The sequence below is a fragment of the Pelobates fuscus genome, chromosome 5 (assembly GCF_036172605.1).
Source record: "Pelobates fuscus isolate aPelFus1 chromosome 5, aPelFus1.pri, whole genome shotgun sequence".
Taxonomy (NCBI): Eukaryota; Metazoa; Chordata; class Amphibia; order Anura; family Pelobatidae; genus Pelobates; species Pelobates fuscus.
In genome coordinates, this window is record NC_086321.1 from 370219843 (window position 1) to 370241336 (window position 21494).

Consider the following 21494-nt stretch of genomic DNA (forward strand, 5'->3'; position numbering starts at 1 on the left):
CTTTGTTTGTGTTTTTTATATTTATTAGCTCTGGTGTCCAACTTGTCCGGTTACAACTACATGTTTGTTCGTCCATCTACTGTAAAGCGCTGCGGAATTTGTTGGCGCTATATAAATAACGTAGTAGTAATAATAATAATAATAATAATAATAATAATAATAGGCAGATTTTACACACGCACTGCTGGGTCTCCAAAATGAGTGTAGAATGTTCGATAATGTATAAATTTTGAGATACATGTATTTCATGGTGTGCAAAGGTTTGCCTGGATCATTCATTCATTTCATGTGTATCTCTTTTTTTTAATCTTTCTAGTTACATAGTTACCAATTTAGTTAAACTATAGTCTGATATTTTATGCAAATAAGACTACTTTTACCATGATCCTTTGTCCAACTGACATTCTCTGTTTTTGGCAGCCTCAGTTTACCCTTTGACTTTATTGGTGACCTTGAAGGACCACTAAAGTCACACATGCCATTTCATCTTAATAACGGGAACTGGGTGCAGGTGCCCTGTCATTTTACCCTGCGATGTAACGCAGGGTAAATCGATCTCTAGAAGTTGTCATACTGATGGCCACTATAGCCACTTCTGTGGCACTGACAGAGTAAACATCTGTCACATGATGCGGAAGCCCCCATAGAAAAGCATTGATGTTCTTGACGCACATGTGCATCAGGTCGCCAACGCTGTACTATGAGAAGCATTGGGTTGGGCGGTCGCCAATGGAGGCCAAGTCTTCTTTATAAACGTGCTGAAGGACGAGAAAAAAGCTGCTGAAAGGGTGCCTTCTTCCTTGAAAATAATAAGTAAAAAGCCTTTATTTGATTATTGTAAAAAGTGGGGGAGGGCCTCCATAACTAGGGACAGGGACACTAAAGCATTAGGAAAACAGGTTTTACCACTGAAGCTGTTGGTTGAAGACACTTACTCTTCCCAATATTCTGATCCAGCCTTTAACTTAATGAAGACGTTTTAGTGTATAGATCATGCCCCTGCAGGCTCATTGCTCAATCATGGCTATTTAACTTCTAAAAGGCAGTCATTTGAGCAGTGGGACATCAGAGGCATGATCTACACAGCAAAACTACTTCATTAAAGTTGTTTTGGTGACTATAATGTCCATTTAAGGTGCAGACTTATTACAAATGTGTGTATTTGATTGCACATATGATTAGTAAATGTCCTCCTGTATGTGATATAGAGGTGACTTTGACTGTGTTATTGGGTATTTCTTTTAGTTTGGTGGGTGCAGGAAAGTGTTACTGGATGGGGTTGATAGGGGTTATGTGAACAGGGAGGAGGATTATAGGAAAGGGTGAGTAATTCAGTGGATGGAGTGAAAGTGACCAGGTGTGTGACTGTATGTACGTGACAGCGTGTGTGGCCGGTTAGATGTGATTGAGCGACATTATGCTACAGGATACCCAGCAGGTAGTTATGTCTAAATAGGGGCTGATGAGGGAGACTGTAGGTTCACATTACACGCTAGTTGGGTTGGTGACTGACTTCAAGCAGTCCTTCTACTCTGTATGAAATAGAAAATGATTTGTTTTATGTAAATAAATCCGTATTGTGCAGTCTGTGTTTGACAACACGGGGAAGGGGGGCTAAGTAGGTACAGAGAGGGGATCAAAATTACGCTGCTTTTTTTCTTGCCTGAATGTCAATGTTAAAAAACCTGGCTAGTGCTTAAGTATATATGAGAAAAAGCAATATTTATTTGTCAGGTATGGGACTCCCTTTCAATTTGTGCCAACATTTCAAAGACCTAAAATGTTGTTCATTTTTTGCATTGACTGTATCTGATAACCAATTCGAGTTAAGATAATTAAAGCAACACTCCAACCACCATAACCACAATATCTTGCTGTAGTTATTATGGTGTCTGTGCCCTCATTGTAAATAGTCCCTGCCTCTACTACCACATTTAGCAGTGCAGGGTTTAGCTCATTGGCTCAGAGAACCTCTACTAGCATGGCTGCGCTCAGGAGGGCTCTTTAACCCCTTAAGGACACATGATATGTGTGACATGTCATGATTCCCTTTTATTCCAGGAGTTTGGTCCTTAAGGGGTTAAGGTTTCTGCTTAACTATTGGCTCTCCAGCAAAGTTAGTGGAGGCAGGGAGTGGCGCCCAGTGGTACCCAGGTAAAAATTCAACTTATTCAATAACGGTCTAATTACAATGAGGGGAGGGCACAAGGGCACCTCTGGCACTATAACCACTACAATGAGCTGTAGTGGTTATGGTGCTTGGAGATTTTCTTTTATACTTGTAAATAATTCAGAACAGTGTCAGAGAGTTGTATCGATGTAAACTAATTAATAAACACCTGCTATTTTACAAAAGATTTGTGGCATTGGCTTGTGTTCTTGTAAACCACTGAAATCCATTGAAGAGGATATTTTTTTTTCATATTTGGCTGGGCCTAGAACTGGCAATTCACTTTGTGTGTCCAACAATTGACAGTTTAGTTAATAACCACGTGTACTTTATTGCTATGGTGCTCTGTTGCATCCTTATACACACCTTTTTACTGTGAGTTTTATTGTTCTGGAACTCTGTGATACATTGTGTGCACACAGGTAGAAGTCAGGATCCTGGGAGGGAAATGGGTCTAGAGAGATTGGGTTCTCGAAGGTAAGCATGGGCTTGAAAATCTTTCAGACAGATGCCTGCTTTACCGACCTGCTCAGCATGAGACACACTGTCTCAGATTAATCCTCTACGTTTATGCCAGACAACCAGCCACGGCAAAGTGTTTCCAATGTTTGCACAACTTATCTCTGCAATTTGCACATCATGGAGACTGTCACCGGGTGACACTGCGCAGTGTGGGTCTCCTCGACGCCAGTCGCAGCTGCTATGAGTGTTTGCATGCAAAGAGATCACCTTAATCAAAAGGCAAGTGCTTTTACCTGTCACAATGATAAATTGATGCTTAGATGGAATCACCTGCCAAATGGATGCACATTATTGGAATAATGTCCTTTTGTTTGTGATTTAATGTCTCTGAGCCATGTGCGTGTGTGGGCAATTTGTAAGGCTGACTCTAGAATTAGCAGAAAGGGATATTTGCTCCTGTATTCTGCATTTTAATCATTGTGGTGTAATTTTTTTCCATGTTGTTCCTTCTTTGTAATCTCCATTTATTTTGATTTAGTGTTCTTGGTAATGGCAGGGGTGTTCTGTTTAAAATGATTTCATTTCTCCTTTTTTTTTTTTTTCCCTTCCTTTTCTTCATTACTGAGCACTGTATCTATACAGGAATACATGAAAAATACCTGCCTATGAATAAACTGCTTGACTGCTTTCTGCCCTCCATATAAATAGATGATAGCTGCCAATCAATCCGGTCTCTTGTAGGTAGCCTTATGTCCATTCCAAGAAAATTCTGATTAAATTTATCTGTGCTACCTGTATTTAGATATTGCTCCATATCTGCCATTTCTTTAATAGTTTCATGTTTTTTGTTTGACCCCAGTTTACATCCTGACCTTTCTTTGAAATTGACTCATTCATAATGAGCAAGAAGAGTTAGCCCTGGAGGTGTATATCCATAGTGTGGCTCCAAAACTTCGGATTTTCACCAAGCTTCTCTGTCATACAAAATCCTGCTTTGAGATATCTTTACGGTGTTATCGATGGTGTAATATCTATAGAAACTTCACTGGAATTATGGCTGGGTTTTGAAGATTGTCTCCTGGAATTAAATGTCTTTTGTACACTTTCCTGAGTACGTAAAAGGGCTTTCCAAGCTCCAAAATATTAATTTAAGGAATTGTTTTCGGTGTAAAGGGCATGCCGTTGCAGTATTCCTGTTAAATTGTCTGCCATTTAGGAGTTGAATCACTGTTATGCAGCCCTAGCCACACCTCCTTTGGCTGAGACTCACACAGCCTCTCTTCACACTTCCTGAAAAATAGTATTTTTTTTTAGTTTCCTTAACTTCACAGTATGTTTAATCTAGAATTTATTATCTCCTTTTCTGTTAATAGCCTACAGCCTCCTATGGGTGAATAAAGTTAAATTAACAGAGCAGGAGACGAGAGTTTCTAAAGTAAAAATAAACACACTGTGCTGTAAGATTTAATTGAAAACAAGACTATTTTTTATGGAGACTGTGAGTCACAGTCAGATGAGGTATGACTAGGGCTGCATAAACAGAAACAAAAGTAATTTAACTCCTAAATGGCTGAGAATCAAACAGTGAGACTGCAGGAGAATGATCGATACACCAAAACTGCCTCATTAAGCTAATGTTGTGTCCATGGCTTAGTAAATCTAGCAGTGCACTGCTGAGATAGTTTGATTAAATTGATATTTAACTGCAATGTCTATATTTGCCCAGTATAAGGTGGCAGAGGGGTATACATTTTAAATGTAACCGCATATCCCAGCCCACAGAATGTTGTGTGCACCCAATACCATGCTGGATTGATGTATTCTGGTTTGTAAGTGTATAATGGCTTTAACCCCTTAAGGACCAAACTTCTGGAATAAAAGGGAATCATGACATGTCACACATGTCATGTGTCCTCAAGGGGTTAAATCTCTTGGGCATTAATCTATAAATAATTTCATGCAAATACACTATTCTCAACTTATAAAATACTTATTTCTCTTCCTTTTCTGGGCGTTTTGCGGACACTAGTCAGGAACCAGTGAATGGAAATAAGATCTGAAAACGGGATATTTGAGACCAGTTTGTTCTTACTGCTTGCACCAGCTGACCTTGCTCAACCCATTTCTCCTCTTCCTCCAGGGCGAGGCGGAGGAGATTTCTAGTGGGAAAAGTGTGATTAATGGGATTTAAAAGTCACTATCCAGTTTCACTCTGATGTTAGCCAGAAATTAACTCCTGACGCGTGAAAGGACTGTCACTGGCATTCATTATTAATACCCTTCATGCTTTCTGCTAAGAGGAAATCTAATCAGGACAGCTCCTCTAAACGTTGTCTGTAGCATGCCTGTGCCGGAGGCAATGGGAGTGATACAAATTGCAGATCGCTTGCTTTGTGATGCCCAAATATAATTTTTTTTTTTTTTAAACTGTGGTTTACCTATTTCTGATTTATTTTCAACTTTTTACGTATTCCCCTGCCTGGCATAGGTTGATTTCCCCCCCCCCTCCTGCCTGGCATAGGTTGATACCCCTGCCTGGCATAGGTTGATACCCCTGCCTGGCATAGGTTGATACCCCTGCCTGGCATAGGTTGATACCCCTGCCTGGCATAGGTTGATACCCCTGCCTGGCATAGGTTGATACCCCTGCCTGGCATAGGTTGATACCCCTGCCTGGCATAGGTTGATACCCCTGCCTGGCATAGGTTGATACCCCTGCCTGGCATAGGTTGATACCCCTGCCTGGCATAGGTTGATACCCCTGCCTGGCATAGGTTGATACCCCTGCCTGGCATAGGTTGATACCCCTGCCTGGCATAGGTTGATACCCCTGCCTGGCATAGGTTGATACCCCTGCCTGGCATAGGTTGATACCCCTGCCTGGCATAGGTTGATACCCCTGCCTGGCATAGGTTGATACCCCTGCCTGGCATAGGTTGATACCCCTGCCTGGCATAGGTTGATACCCCTGCCTGGCATAGGTTGATACCCCTGCCTGGCATAGGTTGATACCCCTGCCTGGCATAGGTTGATACCCCTGCCTGGCATAGGTTGATACCCCTGCCTGGCATAGGTTGATACCCCTGCCTGGCATAGGTTGATACCCCTGCCTGGCATAGGTTGATACCCCTGCCTGGCATAGGTTGATACCCCTGCCTGGCATAGGTTGATACCCCTGCCTGGCATAGGTTGATACCCCTGCCTGGCATAGGTTGATACCCCTGCCTGGCATAGGTTGATACCCCTGCCTGGCATAGGTTGATACCCCTGCCTGGCATAGGTTGATACCCCTGCCTGGCATAGGTTGATACCCCTGCCTGGCATAGGTTGATACCCCTGCCTGGCATAGGTTGATACCCCTGCCTGGCATAGGTTGATACCCCTGCCTGGCATAGGTTGATACCCCTGCCTGGCATAGGTTGATACCCCTGCCTGGCATAGGTTGATACCCCTGCCTGGCATAGGTTGATACCCCTGCCTGGCATAGGTTGATACCCCTGCCTGGCATAGGTTGATACCCCTGCCTGGCATAGGTTGATACCCCTGCCTGGCATAGGTTGATACCCCTGCCTGGCATAGGTTGATACCCCTGCCTGGCATAGGTTGATACCCCTGCCTGGCATAGGTTGATACCCCTGCCTGGCATAGGTTGATACCCCTGCCTGGCATAGGTTGATACCCCTGCCTGGCATAGGTTGATACCCCTGCCTGGCATAGGTTGATACCCCTGCCTGGCATAGGTTGATACCCCTGCCTGGCATAGGTTGATACCCCTGCCTGGCATAGGTTGATACCCCTGCCTGGCATAGGTTGATACCCCTGCCTGGCATAGGTTGATACCCCTGCCTGGCATAGGTTGATACCCCTGCCTGGCATAGGTTGATACCCCTGCCTGGCATAGGTTGATACCCCTGCCTGGCATAGGTTGATACCCCTGCCTGGCATAGGTTGATACCCCTGCCTGGCATAGGTTGATACCCCTGCCTGGCATAGGTTGATACCCCTGCCTGGCATAGGTTGATACCCCTGCCTGGCATAGGTTGATACCCCTGCCTGGCATAGGTTGATACCCCTGCCTGGCATAGGTTGATACCCCTGCCTGGCATAGGTTGATACCCCTGCCTGGCATAGGTTGATACCCCTGCCTGGCATAGGTTGATACCCCTGCCTGGCATAGGTTGATACCCCTGCCTGGCATAGGTTGATACCCCTGCCTGGCATAGGTTGATACCCCTGCCTGGCATAGGTTGATACCCCTGCCTGGCATAGGTTGATACCCCTGCCTGGCATAGGTTGATACCCCTGCCTGGCATAGGTTGATACCCCTGCCTGGCATAGGTTGATACCCCTGCCTGGCATAGGTTGATACCCCTGCCTGGCATAGGTTGATACCCCTGCCTGGCATAGGTTGATACCCCTGCCTGGCATAGGTTGATACCCCTGCCTGGCATAGGTTGATACCCCTGCCTGGCATAGGTTGATACCCCTGCCTGGCATAGGTTGATACCCCTGCCTGGCATAGGTTGATACCCCTGCCTGGCATAGGTTGATACCCCTGCCTGGCATAGGTTGATACCCCTGCCTGGCATAGGTTGATACCCCTGCCTGGCATAGGTTGATACCCCTGCCTGGCATAGGTTGATACCCCTGCCTGGCATAGGTTGATACCCCTGCCTGGCATAGGTTGATACCCCTGCCTGGCATAGGTTGATACCCCTGCCTGGCATAGGTTGATACCCCTGCCTGGCATAGGTTGATACCCCTGCCTGGCATAGGTTGATACCCCTGCCTGGCATAGGTTGATACCCCTGCCTGGCATAGGTTGATACCCCTGCCTGGCATAGGTTGATACCCCTGCCTGGCATAGGTTGATACCCCTGCCTGGCATAGGTTGATACCCCTGCCTGGCATAGGTTGATACCCCTGCCTGGCATAGGTTGATACCCCTGCCTGGCATAGGTTGATACCCCTGCCTGGCATAGGTTGATACCCCTGCCTGGCATAGGTTGATACCCCTGCCTGGCATAGGTTGATACCCCTGCCTGGCATAGGTTGATACCCCTGCCTGGCATAGGTTGATACCCCTGCCTGGCATAGGTTGATACCCCTGCCTGGCATAGGTTGATACCCCTGCCTGGCATAGGTTGATACCCCTGCCTGGCATAGGTTGATACCCCTGCCTGGCATAGGTTGATACCCCTGCCTGGCATAGGTTGATACCCCTGCCTGGCATAGGTTGATACCCCTGCCTGGCATAGGTTGATACCCCTGCCTGGCATAGGTTGATACCCCTGCCTGGCATAGGTTGATACCCCTGCCTGGCATAGGTTGATACCCCTGCCTGGCATAGGTTGATACCCCTGCCTGGCATAGGTTGATACCCCTGCCTGGCATAGGTTGATACCCCTGCCTGGCATAGGTTGATACCCCTGCCTGGCATAGGTTGATACCCCTGCCTGGCATAGGTTGATACCCCTGCCTGGCATAGGTTGATACCCCTGCCTGGCATAGGTTGATACCCCTGCCTGGCATAGGTTGATACCCCTGCCTGGCATAGGTTGATACCCCTGCCTGGCATAGGTTGATACCCCTGCCTGGCATAGGTTGATACCCCTGCCTGGCATAGGTTGATACCCCTGCCTGGCATAGGTTGATACCCCTGCCTGGCATAGGTTGATACCCCTGCCTGGCATAGGTTGATACCCCTGCCTGGCATAGGTTGATACCCCTGCCTGGCATAGGTTGATACCCCTGCCTGGCATAGGTTGATACCCCTGCCTGGCATAGGTTGATACCCCTGCCTGGCATAGGTTGATACCCCTGCCTGGCATAGGTTGATACCCCTGCCTGGCATAGGTTGATACCCCTGCCTGGCATAGGTTGATACCCCTGCCTGGCATAGGTTGATACCCCTGCCTGGCATAGGTTGATACCCCTGCCTGGCATAGGTTGATACCCCTGCCTGGCATAGGTTGATACCCCTGCCTGGCATAGGTTGATACCCCTGCCTGGCATAGGTTGATACCCCTGCCTGGCATAGGTTGATACCCCTGCCTGGCATAGGTTGATACCCCTGCCTGGCATAGGTTGATACCCCTGCCTGGCATAGGTTGATACCCCTGCCTGGCATAGGTTGATACCCCTGCCTGGCATAGGTTGATACCTGGCATCAATAGTATAGCTTTAGAAATACAGACCTGTTTTCCTAATTTTAAAATGTTCTACTCCCTGTTATTTACTCACCTTCTATCCTGCAGCGTGCTGGCCTCAGTCCTGATGATCTCAGGGAAGCATTGAGCGGCTAGTGCGCATGCACAGCTAATCACTGCACTACGTCATTCAGTGTCTCTTTAGGGATACTTTGACGCAATGCTTCTCTATGGGGAGCTTATAGTTTCTCTATGCCGAGTTTGGAGACACTGAACCTCTGTCCTGCAACCAGTTGAGGTGGTCATAGGCAGCAATGTAAACTCTGCCTTTTCTCTGAAAAATGAATGGCCCAGAACCAATACATTAAGCTGTAGTTTTTGTTGACTATTGTGTCCCTTTAACAGATTGGCAATTTACCAAGGCTTTGTTTGATAAACAGATTGTTTTCTTGCCAAGAGATCTCCATTCCACATGAAGGAATCCGTAGGCTTATGTATTTTTTTTTTTTTGTTTAGTTTCACCGCTTACAAGTAGAAGTTCTCTTGTATAAAGCGATTTTAGAACAATTCTGTTAAAACCAACCTTGCCTCTCCTTCATGAAGATTGTTGCATTGCTTTCTTACCCTAAAATAGATGCCTTTGAGGTATTGCTTATGCTTTTGGTTTCCATTTTTATAAAAAAAAAATTGTATAATGAAATAAAAATATCTCCACGTGGATGTAGAGTAAGGCGCTTAAAGGTCTCTAGCACTCTCTTCTATAAATGTTACTGGGTATGTTCTGCAACTTTTTAAAAGTGATCTGTGGCACTCTTATTCGGCAGAATTTCCAGATTGAATTTTCAGGTTTGCTCTGCAGACTGACCCTCGTGGTCTAAGCCGTGCGATAACTAGGAAAATGTTCTAAAATTTTTCTGATCTGAGTACATATGAGGGTCATGGGAAATGTTGTGTACATTTACATGGAGTGCCCAGATCGTGCCTTACCATAATGGCCCAAAATGTTCACTAGCCATTGGCGAGTTTGTAATTCATCCCCGACGAGTGAGTGGATTCGCAATGGCCTCTGTAGGTTTGTTTACAAACTCGAACCACATTTCTCCATTCGATACCAGAGTGCGCATGTCCTTTGTACGTGTTACATTGCAGGTGTGCGTTAATTGTTCTCATTGTTAGTAGCTTAGATCTTGGAAGTCTGAGCCCTGATTTCATTGCTAAATCAAATCTACAAAAGAAGTCCTATATTTATTTAAGAAAATGAATACACTAGAAATAGATCCTTTTATCTGTTGGATTTTAAAATGATCTTCTCTCCAGTGTGAGCGATGAGCTTTTAATGTCTCTCTCAGCTGCACACCGCTATCTGAACTGTGTACTAGATGTTGATATCATTCTGAGATAATGGTTCAAGCTCACAGTTCAACCTCCCACTGAGCACAGTGTGACCTGGATTAGATCAACCAAACAGACCGTTTAATCCATCTGCCTTCCTCCCTAATCTTTCACCAGATTAAACATCATCTACTCCTTTTCTTAAACTGGAAAAATTAAACCAAGGAGCCTCCATGGAGGAATATTGCAGTTTTATGGAGGCTGAAGATGCGATTTGGTTAAAATGAAGTACGTGTTTGTGTGGTTAGATCTTACAATAACATTGGATTGAATCATCCTTTTTACTGGAAAAATCATTTCATAATTCGTTGGCAGCACTACGAATTCCCAGCATGCGGTTTTTACTGTGCTGCAAAGTATTCTGGGAGTAGAAAACACTGCAACTCCTATCATGCTTCGCCAGCCTCAAAGGAATCATTCGTTACTTGTGACCCGGTTGCTCTAATAATTTGCTCTTTGCACTAATCGTGCAAGGGGAGAAAAGTTGTTTTCGTGCCGAAAACCCGATATCCACAAATTTGCGATTTTATTTATTCCTGACCTTTGTGTCATTCTTGGGTTAGGCCACTGCAAAAGCGGTTTTAAATTGTTTTATTTGGGTGTATCTATAGGACAATGTGTGGTAATCTTTTCTGTGCACCTGTTAAAGTATTCCCCCAACCTTTTCATTGAGTGTGAGCTCTTGGCTCCAGTGCTCCTTATTGTTTAACTAAAAACCCAGTATATGTTTGTGTTTCACAATCGGAGAAATCCTGGTGCAGCTGCCAGGTTTTAGCAGCCGGTTTATCGGCTCAAGCTAAGCTTTTATTAAATCTACTGTTCATAGAGCAGAAACCTTGTTTTGCTCCCTTCCCCATTTAACCCTATTCATTTCTGGATGTCATGTGCGACAGCCTTGATGTGACTGAGCTGGGATTGAAGGCATATGTTTACTAAGCGGTTCTGCCCGCTAAGACTACGCGGTTAGAGTGTTGCGTGAATGCCAGGGCTGTAATCAATGTTCTCTACACTGTTTGCTCAGAGCAGGATGCAGCCTGCGTGTGCATACCTCGTGTCATGTGCTGTTTACGGCACACTACGGCAATCACATCATACAGTCTATTTACCATCACGCACGTTTAACCATTTCATCAATAACCAAGTAGAATCATGCCTGCAAGTTGCGTTTACATATTTAATTACATGATATATGTAGCTGTAACATAACCAACTTGGGGTTAAATAAATTCGAGGGGGTCATAAAGCAGGAGGGGACATCATCCACGTTAAATTATATCAGATTTGCAACCTGACATTCACAGATGATGAATTGAAAACTAAAAGTGACGTTTTAATATCCAGCCGTGACGTGCAAGGCGTCCTCAAACCGTGTCCACAACACTCGAGTTGGCATAATTAGATCAGCGATCACAAGTGAGATGTACAGTATAATAAAAACACTTATTCTATGATAATGTCACCAGTCCAATTATACTGATAGTGTTTATACGCACATCCTTGTTTTTTCACCTGGCTTTATCAGGCAGTTCCTGTAGCTATTCTAGGCGATTTTACTGCCTTATAGGGGGATGCTCATATCACTGCGAATGTTCAAAGTCACCAACTGTTTGTGTTAACCTTTTTTTTTTTTAATGTGGTGATCTGTTTTTCTTTTTCTATTAACGACTTTGCAAATTACATCACAGTTCAGTTAGATCCAGTGGGCATGTTGCAAAATGACGTGGAAAAGCAGAACTCCTTCCCCCCCCCAATTTCTCCTTTTTTCTGTATGCATTCTCTGTGCCGACTGCCAGGCGTCGAGGACGCAATTTGTGAGAATGACAGGGAGCGAAGTTGGAGGCACCCTGTTGTATGATAACCAGGATAAAAGTGTCTGCATTGTGCTTTTTTTGTTTTGTTTTTTTTATAAATATATTACATATGTATTAAGGCCGTTTGGCCTGTATTTGTGGGAGGGGCTTAAATTAATTCACTCCCCTATATAAGGGACACCCCTTACGTGACTCATATCGCTTGAGGTCAGCATCAGAATGACTCTCCCACCCACTCCTCATTTCAACACTTTCTCTTTTCTTTCCATTAACTTTACTTTCTTACTCCTTGGTGGGCCCTCTTTATTTACAGGCCTACCGTATCGTCGGTCTCTGCACACCACAACCGACTTGCTCCCTTTATACTATCCTACGCTTATGCTGGATCCTTACTCCATATACGGCTATTTGCCCCTTACACAAATATATATATATTAAAATAAAAGGTTGAATGTAGTCTACAAATTCTACATAAATATGCAATGCAAACATACAAACGACAACCTTTTTTTCTGTAAATATCCTGGTTTAGACATCATGTGAACTTGCTGAGCCTCTCAGAAATGCAGGCTGGGACTATTTCAGCAATTTTAATTGTCCCTGGCTTTGGGAGATCAGCGGTTCTCCTGGCCAAAGAAAACAAAAAACAACATTAACAAAAAAATAGGTCAGTTTTTTTTTTTTTTTTTTTAAATGTGAAACTTAACCTCTGCGCAGTTATTGCATGCAATTTATTGAGGATTGCGCTGTTTGGCGTTACGCATTTAGAATCACACCGCATTCTTATTACTCAATACAGAATCTTGTGGCGTTCCAATTTATTGTGTTCTGCCTTCTTTGTAACTAGTAACAGAGAGCCAATACAGTATGTAAGGTTAATCCTGTGTGATCTCACATGTATTTAACATATGTGAGTTGGCTTCATCCCAATGAGACAACCACACCGTCCGAAAACCTCAGTTACCTGTTCAAAGTAATTTGTTTAAGGTTTAATTTTCCACCTGTTGGGCATTATTTTTAAATGAAGTACATCAGTAATTAAGCAGCAGGACAGCTTTAAAAAGACAGAGTAAAAGCGGCATTGGGTTTCAGTACAGAGCGAGCTGTGGATCCATTTACCTGCTCAATAAATAATGAGGGACTGTAGAGTTTGTGGCTCCAGCGTTTTTTTTTTTTTTTAAATCCGAGCTTGCATCACTCTGACAAAGACTTGGCTGCAGTATTGATACTCGGTGGAGGTTGTGTGATGCTCTTCACATCGTTCGGCTAGTTTGATGTTTCAATTCCTAAACTAGATTTCAAACCATATCAATGATGTACAAAATTGATGACGCAACGTTGTTTATTATTTCCTTTAAATGAAATGTAATCTTATTATTTAAAGGGGCACTATAGTCACCAAAACAACTTTAACTTTATGAGGAAGCTTGGCTATATAGATCATGCCTTTGAAGTCGCACAGCTCAATTCTCTGCCATTTAGGAGTTAAATCCCTTTTATTTCTGTCTATGCAGACATAGCCACACCTCCCCTGGATGTGACTGACAGCCTGCATGAAAAACAAAATAGTTTCATTTTCAATCAGATGTTAACCTGCTTTAGAAGTGTTATTTTTAAAATCACACACAGGAGGCTCCTGCAAGGTCTAGCAAGCTAATAACTGTGCTGGAGATAAGAAATTCTACATTAAACAGACTGTGCAATAAAGGAAGTATAAACATGAGAGATCACTTTACAGGAAGTTATTAGGAAGGCTGTGTAAGTCACATGCAAGGAGGATTAAGCAGTGAGACTGCAGAGGCATGATCTAAACACCAAAACTGTTTAAGCTAAAGTTGTTTTGGTGACGATAGTGTCCCTTTAAGATAAAAAAAAAAATTGCATGCATTATAGCCTCTGTGTATCATTTTGTTATGCATTCGTGCAGTTTTCAGTGTTTCGGGATTTTCCAGGATTACCCTAAGCTTGTGGGGGCAAATGTCTTTAGGCTTGTTTAAGTCCGAAGTACTGCTCAATCTGACTAAATAACTGCATTTACAAATCCTGTCTTGTTCAAAATCGTATGTACTTAAACCTGCAACAACAACAAAAAATCTTATTTACCTAAAAAACATCCTTGGGGGAAAGGCTTCCGCTGCTGACATCCACGCACCCACCAATGTCACAGGGGTCGTGGGGCGGCCCAATCCCAGGCTTCTCACAAAGATTGTGATTGGACCATTTTGCCGGCACAGAACGCTTTCACATGCTATTGGTTTGCTAGAGGATGGAGTGAGCAGGAGAAGGTTTTTGAATCAACTTGATCGCAGGGAGATGGGAGAGAATATGGGAAGGAAGAACATGCCGCTGACTTAATAATCTCGTTTGAATTTAAAACAAAAAAATGAAATCCTTGAAATATAACATTAGACAGCCTGGAACAGAGTTCTGGGCGGCCAAGTCATGTGTGCTGGGGATGCAAACAGTGCAGATAATTACGTATATGTGCAGTGTTGGGTCACTCCCAAGGAGTAATGGTAAGCCAGGAAATTCACTAAACAGTTATTATACTTTTATAGATTATTGGAAAATCATGCTTAATATCACACCCAAAGTACAAATCGTTAATATATTGATCCCTTTCATAAACAAAGGTTGAACTTGTGCTACAATTGTAGAAACGCCTTTTAGTATTGTGTGGTTGTTTTCCCTGTATGTCGCAGCAGAATGGTAATAGGAAATATTGTTAAATTTGATATTTTTTTTTTTTATGTTTGTGTGTGTGTATATATTTTATTTTAACATGTTAGTAGTGGGATTAACCTATATTGGCAGCAGCTGTTATTTGTACCTGCTGCCATTAATTCTGCCCCTCTCCCCAAACTTATATTTTGGGAAAGTTGGTGGTCAGACACTACCGCTCGCTGTCCTAGTATGTCTAAAAGGAGAGGTGCAAAATCAGAAACGGCTTCTGCCCACTCTGACTGGGACATGTGTATCTCAGATTAGGTTAAATAAACCATAATCCATCTCTACCGTACACGTTAGCTTTTGTCCAAGTCCTTGCCCTAATTAAAAACAAAAATGCAATATAAAAGATACATAAAATAAATAGCACTATAGTGCTGGCACTCTTTTGGCCCTCTGGTGCTGGTATTGATGCCTACCCATATCCCACCTAACTTTCTCCAAAGAATACAAATAATAAATACCATACTCATATTATTTATAATTGCCTAGGTTGGTTTTCATTGTGTAATGATACAATTAAAACTAACTTTGCCAATTCTAAATAATCCGAGTGCGGTATTATACTGGAACGTGTATTATGGAAGTATAATGCCATCTTAATATTCTGGAGACTTGACCTTCAGTAAAATTGTTTTTTGTCTCCAGATCTTATTGTCATTATTTTCCCCAAAATACACGTTTTGCTGTATTCTGTCTTTCTGTGCTTTGCGGCACTCTGTCGTTTTATAATGTTCTGTATTATGCCATTCATCGCCGGAGTTCGGGCTCCGAACTGTTAACATTTCTAAAAATATTTTTTTACAAAAATCATTAGAAATGCATTTTCTTCACGTTACTGTCAAAGGAGGAAAAAACAAAACAAAATGATGACTAAATTGCTATTGTGTGCTGGTCTAAACTACAATGTTAAAAGCTTTATCATTGAACTGATGAGGGTTTTCAATAAAGACTTAATAATCACCATGGAAACCACTGGAATGTTTCAACCTGTTGCTCAGATTTGCCCCTTAATTGTTCCCTGTGCAGAACGCATGATGATTTGCACAGTTGTCAAGGACACTCAGCCAAAAACCTGCCTCATGTGGAACTCCGACTAAGGAACCGCGCACGCGCAAAAATACAGTATTTTTCAAGGCTCCTTAAAATCACCTATCTCTGCAAACCTTTATAGACAATGTGTGGGGATATGTTGTATTATATATTCACAATGCTCTTGCATCAGAATAATTAGATACACTTGAGCTCATTTATCACTGAAACAATCTGATTTGTCTTCCATATAGAAATTAGTGTAGGACCCAATGATATTGGGGTACTGTGGGTAGTGGCGGCTTAACACGAATATGGCCATATGGTGGACCTGAATCACCATATTTGTTTGCTAAGATAGGTGATTTTAAGTAGCCGTGTGCATTTTAAAACTGTTTTTGTGTGGGTACTGTTCCTTAAAGGGACACTATAGTCACCAGGACAGTTACAGCTTATTGTATTCTGGTGAGTGTAATCATTCCCTTCAGGCTTTATGCAGTAAACCCTATCTTTTCAGAGAACATAACTCCACTGGCCACTCAGATGGCTGCTAGAGGTTCTTCCTGGGTCAGTACTGCCTAATGTTCAGCACTGCCATTCAGTGTCTCCACCCTCTGCATGCAGACACCGAACTTTCCTCATAGAGATTCATTGATTCAATTAATCTCTGAGGAGATGCTGATTGGCCATGGCTGTGTTTGGCTTGCACTGGCTATGATCTGCCTTCTTGACAGTCCCAACAAATTGTATGGGAAATCACTCAGAGGTTCACGTCTGATGTCACCCAAGCAGGCAGATCAGGGGCAGAGGCAGCAACTCCATACTTGAATACAAGTAAGATTTTACTATATCTAGGGAAACAAGGGAGGCCAGGGGGTGCTTGATGGTGTTTTTAGCACTATGGGGTCAGGGATACATGTTTGTGTTCCTGGCACTATAGTGTTCCTTTAATATGTATTTTTGTATTTACAGCAGTAGTACTGCTGAGAAATGCATGCTCAAGGCGTGCTTCAAATCCCCTTTTTTCTATACATATGTAACTCTGAAGATTCATTAATTTTGATCTCAGGGTTCCTGGTAACTGAGTAGGCTTTTCAGCTAGTATGATCAAACCTAATTCCTTTAAATATATGCCAAGTCTTATTCATTAGTCATTCAACAGGTAAATCACTGACAGATCAATTAGTTGGGGAAAATAATTTCTGTAGAAGTAACTATGCCTAGAGTCGCTTGACTAGAAAGACCAGAACCGCCAATTTCACAGAATTCCTTCTAATAAACATCTAGGACAGGAGAGGCAACCTTCACTCCACATGTCCACAACATCTCTGTGCCAAAGGTTGCCTGTCCCCTAATCACATTCCTTTCTGCCCTGTAGGGAATTAAATGGACTGTGTATATCATTCCTTGGTGCGTGTCTTTCTCTCACTTTCTCGTTATATTTATTTACCATTTAAGGGCCCTGCCTTGAAGTTTTCTCAGCTGTCTACTTTGAAGACTCGAAACTCTTCATACACACCATGCTATTAGTGGGGGCTTCTTTGTCCTAAATGCCATTTTTCAGACTCCTGTTATTATCTTTGATACTGATGACATTTCAAAAAGTTATTACGTAAAATAAAATTAAAATCTGCTAAAAATGTATTTTCCTTGAAGTCATATCATACATTTTTATGAATTTACTGAAAAGGCATGGCCATGGGCACAATCTCTTGTGAAATTGTTTTCAGTTTAACAAAACCAGAATCTGGAGAACTCAAAGTCCACGTGTTATCTTGCCATGTCGCAGTAAAGAAATCTCACTTTTGTGGAGAATTTGTGACTGCTCTATAAAGCTGCAGATTTTTGGACTTCTTTGATTTTGAGTTAAGGAATTGTAGCAATGTTGGCTTAGCTATGCTTTTATCGAATCTGGCCCAATGCACATTTCTCGGATATTAGATTTTGTGTTCTTTGTATATTTTGGAGTATTTGTCTACATCGTTTTTTGTTATCCCCAAACTTGCAAAATCTCTAGAAAGACATTGATTACGGAGTGGATGTACATTGTGTTGAACATATGTGGCTTCTCTATAGTTAAACCTTCACCCTATCAATGCCTTCATGATGGAATAATAAGCCCCACAGACATATCCTGTCTGGGCCTCTACCTGCCATTCACACAATGCTTACATCTCCAGCTACTGCGTGTGCTAATTACCTCCTCATGTGTGTAAAGGGCACCATATGTTGTATATGCATGATAAAGCTTTGGTGTCAGGCTCAGCCGGCTGGCTGATAACTGGGGGCAAGAGTCAATGGATTAGAAAATCCAGACTGCAGAGCATTTTAAATGTTGGGAACGCCAGGAACCTGGCAGGAAATATTAACATGGACCAGGTTTATACAGCTGGGACAAGGTATTCTATAGATTTCTCGTGCTGGGTCAGGGCCTATATTTACATTTAAATAAACATTACGGAATGTTCCCATCTGCACAGTTCCGAACCTAGACGTATTCGCAAAACTAACCAGCATCCCCAAAAATGACAGTTTAGATATCTTTATAGTCTTCTTATTGTCTGCTACTGTAAAAAAAAAATACCACCAATGGAAACTGCAGTTTTGTGATTGCTGAGCCATTTCTAAATGTGTTACACTTGGAAGTACAATACTTACTTTATGAACTATATTCCTTCTCCAGTGAAGTCCTTCTCCCTTCTTGACTATATCCCTCATGCTAGACTGTAATAAACGTGAACAGACTTTGTCCATCTTTGCAAATACAGTGGAAATGATGTGCCCAGATGGCAGAAGGAATTTGGAATTGGGGACAGCTTTTCTGTCTATTCTAGATTGTGGATTTTAATTTTATATTTGAGGGTCATAGACCGGATTCACATATGCATCTCATGATCTGTGTACCTTCTTTATTAGAGGAGGAAGATAGCACCTCGTGTTCGTTCAGCATGATCTGGAGAAAATGCGAATAAATAACTTAAAAAAAAAAAAAAAAAGTAAAATAATTTTTTAAACCCCCTTCTCCCCCATTCAGCAGTAGGTATGAGAGCTTTGTTAATAAGCTTGCACTTTAGAGAAGATATGAACAAATGTAACTATTTTCTGCAGGTCTCTTCATCTTTTGGGCCCTTTCCTGTGGTTCAATTGTAGCCTCAAAAATATTTCAGTCTTATATTGGGTAAAAAAAAAAAAATATATATATAGATCATTTGTCAGCATAGCTTTTGATGATGTCATAGTTTGGGCTTGGTAAGGTCCAGCACCCTCGCCTCCTGTGCTCACTGTTTAATCTTTTAGAAATGCGTGGTTTTCCATCTGCCCTCTAGTGGGATATGGAGAAAGCATTAAAAATTGGCCGAGTGCTGATCTGTGACTAATCCCTTGTTCATTTGTCACTTAACACTCCAGGAACCTCTGAACATTTTGCATCTCTCACCTCTGAGCTTTTATCAGACATTTTGAGGAGGGGGGACGGGGTCTTTAATTTAACAGCTGTATCATAGTAATATATTACTACTTTTCAGAGCCAGCGCATGGCTTACGTGGACACTTTATTTACAGGCCTTCATTTCTTCCTGATAATGTGAGTAGACTTGTCAATAGTTAAGAATTAAGATTCTTATTTATCTATTTTCGATTTAAAATACCAACCCAGTTTATTAACAAAATCTACCCCCTGTGGATTTATTAATATTTTATACACTTTGGAACATGTCAGTCCATTCTATTTATTTCTCTCGATGGAATTAATCTTATTTTTCCCCTTGATTACTTTGATAAATCCTTTCTCCTAAATGCTGTGCAGCTTTGAATATTTCTGTAAAGATTGCAGTATCCTCATACACAGATCCACCCATGGGATATATTTGTGGCTGCATACGTGCACAGTAGGAATTGTGGGCAGTGATAGCGCCCTCTACTGGTAGAATGTCTGTCTGTGCTGCTGATTTGGACTCCCAACGATGTCGCAAGCAGAGCAGTAAAGCCAGGAAGGTCAAAAATAACAACAACAACAACAAAAAAGCTAAATCCTGTTTAATTTACACATTTGCTAGTAACTTTGTAAGTGCAATGTAACATCGTTTACCCTGCCATTTAGACTGAGAAGTTAAATCTCCAATTAGATTATAAATGTATCTGGTTACCCCTGAGGGTTGGCAGCCATATTGTCAGAGGACTGTGAAATATAAGAGTAAATAAAAATGCATTGTTGAAGTCTTGTACTCAAACTCCTATCACTTCAGGGCATCCGCACTGTCTACAGCACTTAACAGTGTTTGTGGGAAAGCATGTATTTCTCATGATGAGATTAGATTATTATTCTGGATTGCAAAGTAGATATGGAAGTCACGTAGTAGAATGATGGGAAATCTTCGAAACAAAGACTAAAAGGGTAGTTTTGGGTGTGATGAGCTTCATGGCAGAGCTTGTTTTGTCCCTTTTTAGTCCAGCTGTGTGTGTTTACACGCCTTGCCAAGATCCCAATCAGTTTAGTCTACATTCTTCAGAAATGATACATGCTGGCATTAGTCCTTATGATATACTCGCTAAACCAGCAGGTATTAAAAATCCTGGAAAAAATGATTCAGCTCATTTATTTGACCAACTTAGGACCTAAACAGGGCCATTCTCTGTCAGTTTTTCACAATTCTATTTTGCAAATAAACTAAATCCGATGTCCAGCGTCTAACTTTGAGATTCCCTCCTGCATTCAATAGACCAATAGACGGGTAGTGAATCTCCATGTATGCATAGTTTGATTTAAATATCTTGCATGGTTTGGAATAATAATGAACCGATCAAGAATCTGGAAATTGTGTTTTATAAATAAATAAAAATAAAAAATTTTGATTTTTTTTAGTATAACAAAATTCTAGTCGGGGGTTTTGTGAAGTTCTGCGTGTGTAGTTCAGTTGGCGTTTGTTCTGTACTTGCTGTAAGGAGTTTAGAACGTTAAACACTTGACCTTGTCCTTTTGACCGTAGGAGTTGTACCAGCAGACTGAAACTGTATCACATATTCGTGAGGAGGAAAATCTATTGTACAGACTTCAAACCAGGCTTTTTATAACCGAGTTCCTGTAATGAACTATAGATTTTTAGATGTTTTACACTCTTCTGGTTTCCGATTCCGCCTGTGTATTTCTCATGTGCGTCTGACCTGGTCGCATGGTGCTAATTCCGTGGATGAATGTTATTGGCATTCTTTTTGAAGTTCCTAACTCTATGATTTTGTTATCGATGTTATTCAAAAAGAGATCTGAAGCTCCGAATGGGGTCAGGGTTGATATATAAATAAATTCTCATGAAGTCTCTAGGACAGGTCCCTGTTCTGCTTGTATTTTACCGCCCTGTGTGCTGGTTCGTTAATCAGGGCATTCTAGGTAAGGTCACTCTAGTTAATGTGTTGTGTGCGTCTTCAAAAAACAGAAACAAAAGTGTCAATAGGTCTGGGAGAGACCTAAATAGATTTCTTGTCTGGAATTCATCTTATGTGCCATAATACTATCTATTACACTCTGTGCCATAGTCTCGCCTTCCTCTCTCCTGCCCTTTCTTTCTGAATCATAATGTCCCCAAAAGGTTCTCATTTTTCCTTTGTCATAATACTCCATCACCTTTCTCCTCTTGCCTACTGTGCTAAAATAACTCCCCAACCTTTCTCCTTCCTTAATCTCTGCCATAATTACTTTTTACTTTAATTTTTCTGTTTTCTGTGCAATTATACTTTTTCTTGTATCTCTATATTCTG

The 21494-nt window shown here is 42.0% G+C and overlaps 1 protein-coding gene across 2 annotated transcripts in view; it reads left to right on the top strand.

Annotated features, from left to right (window-relative positions):
- Positions 1–21494, top strand: part of TEX2 (testis expressed 2) — a 58638-nt gene that overhangs the window by 9753 nt on the left and 27391 nt on the right. The window lies entirely within an intron of this gene.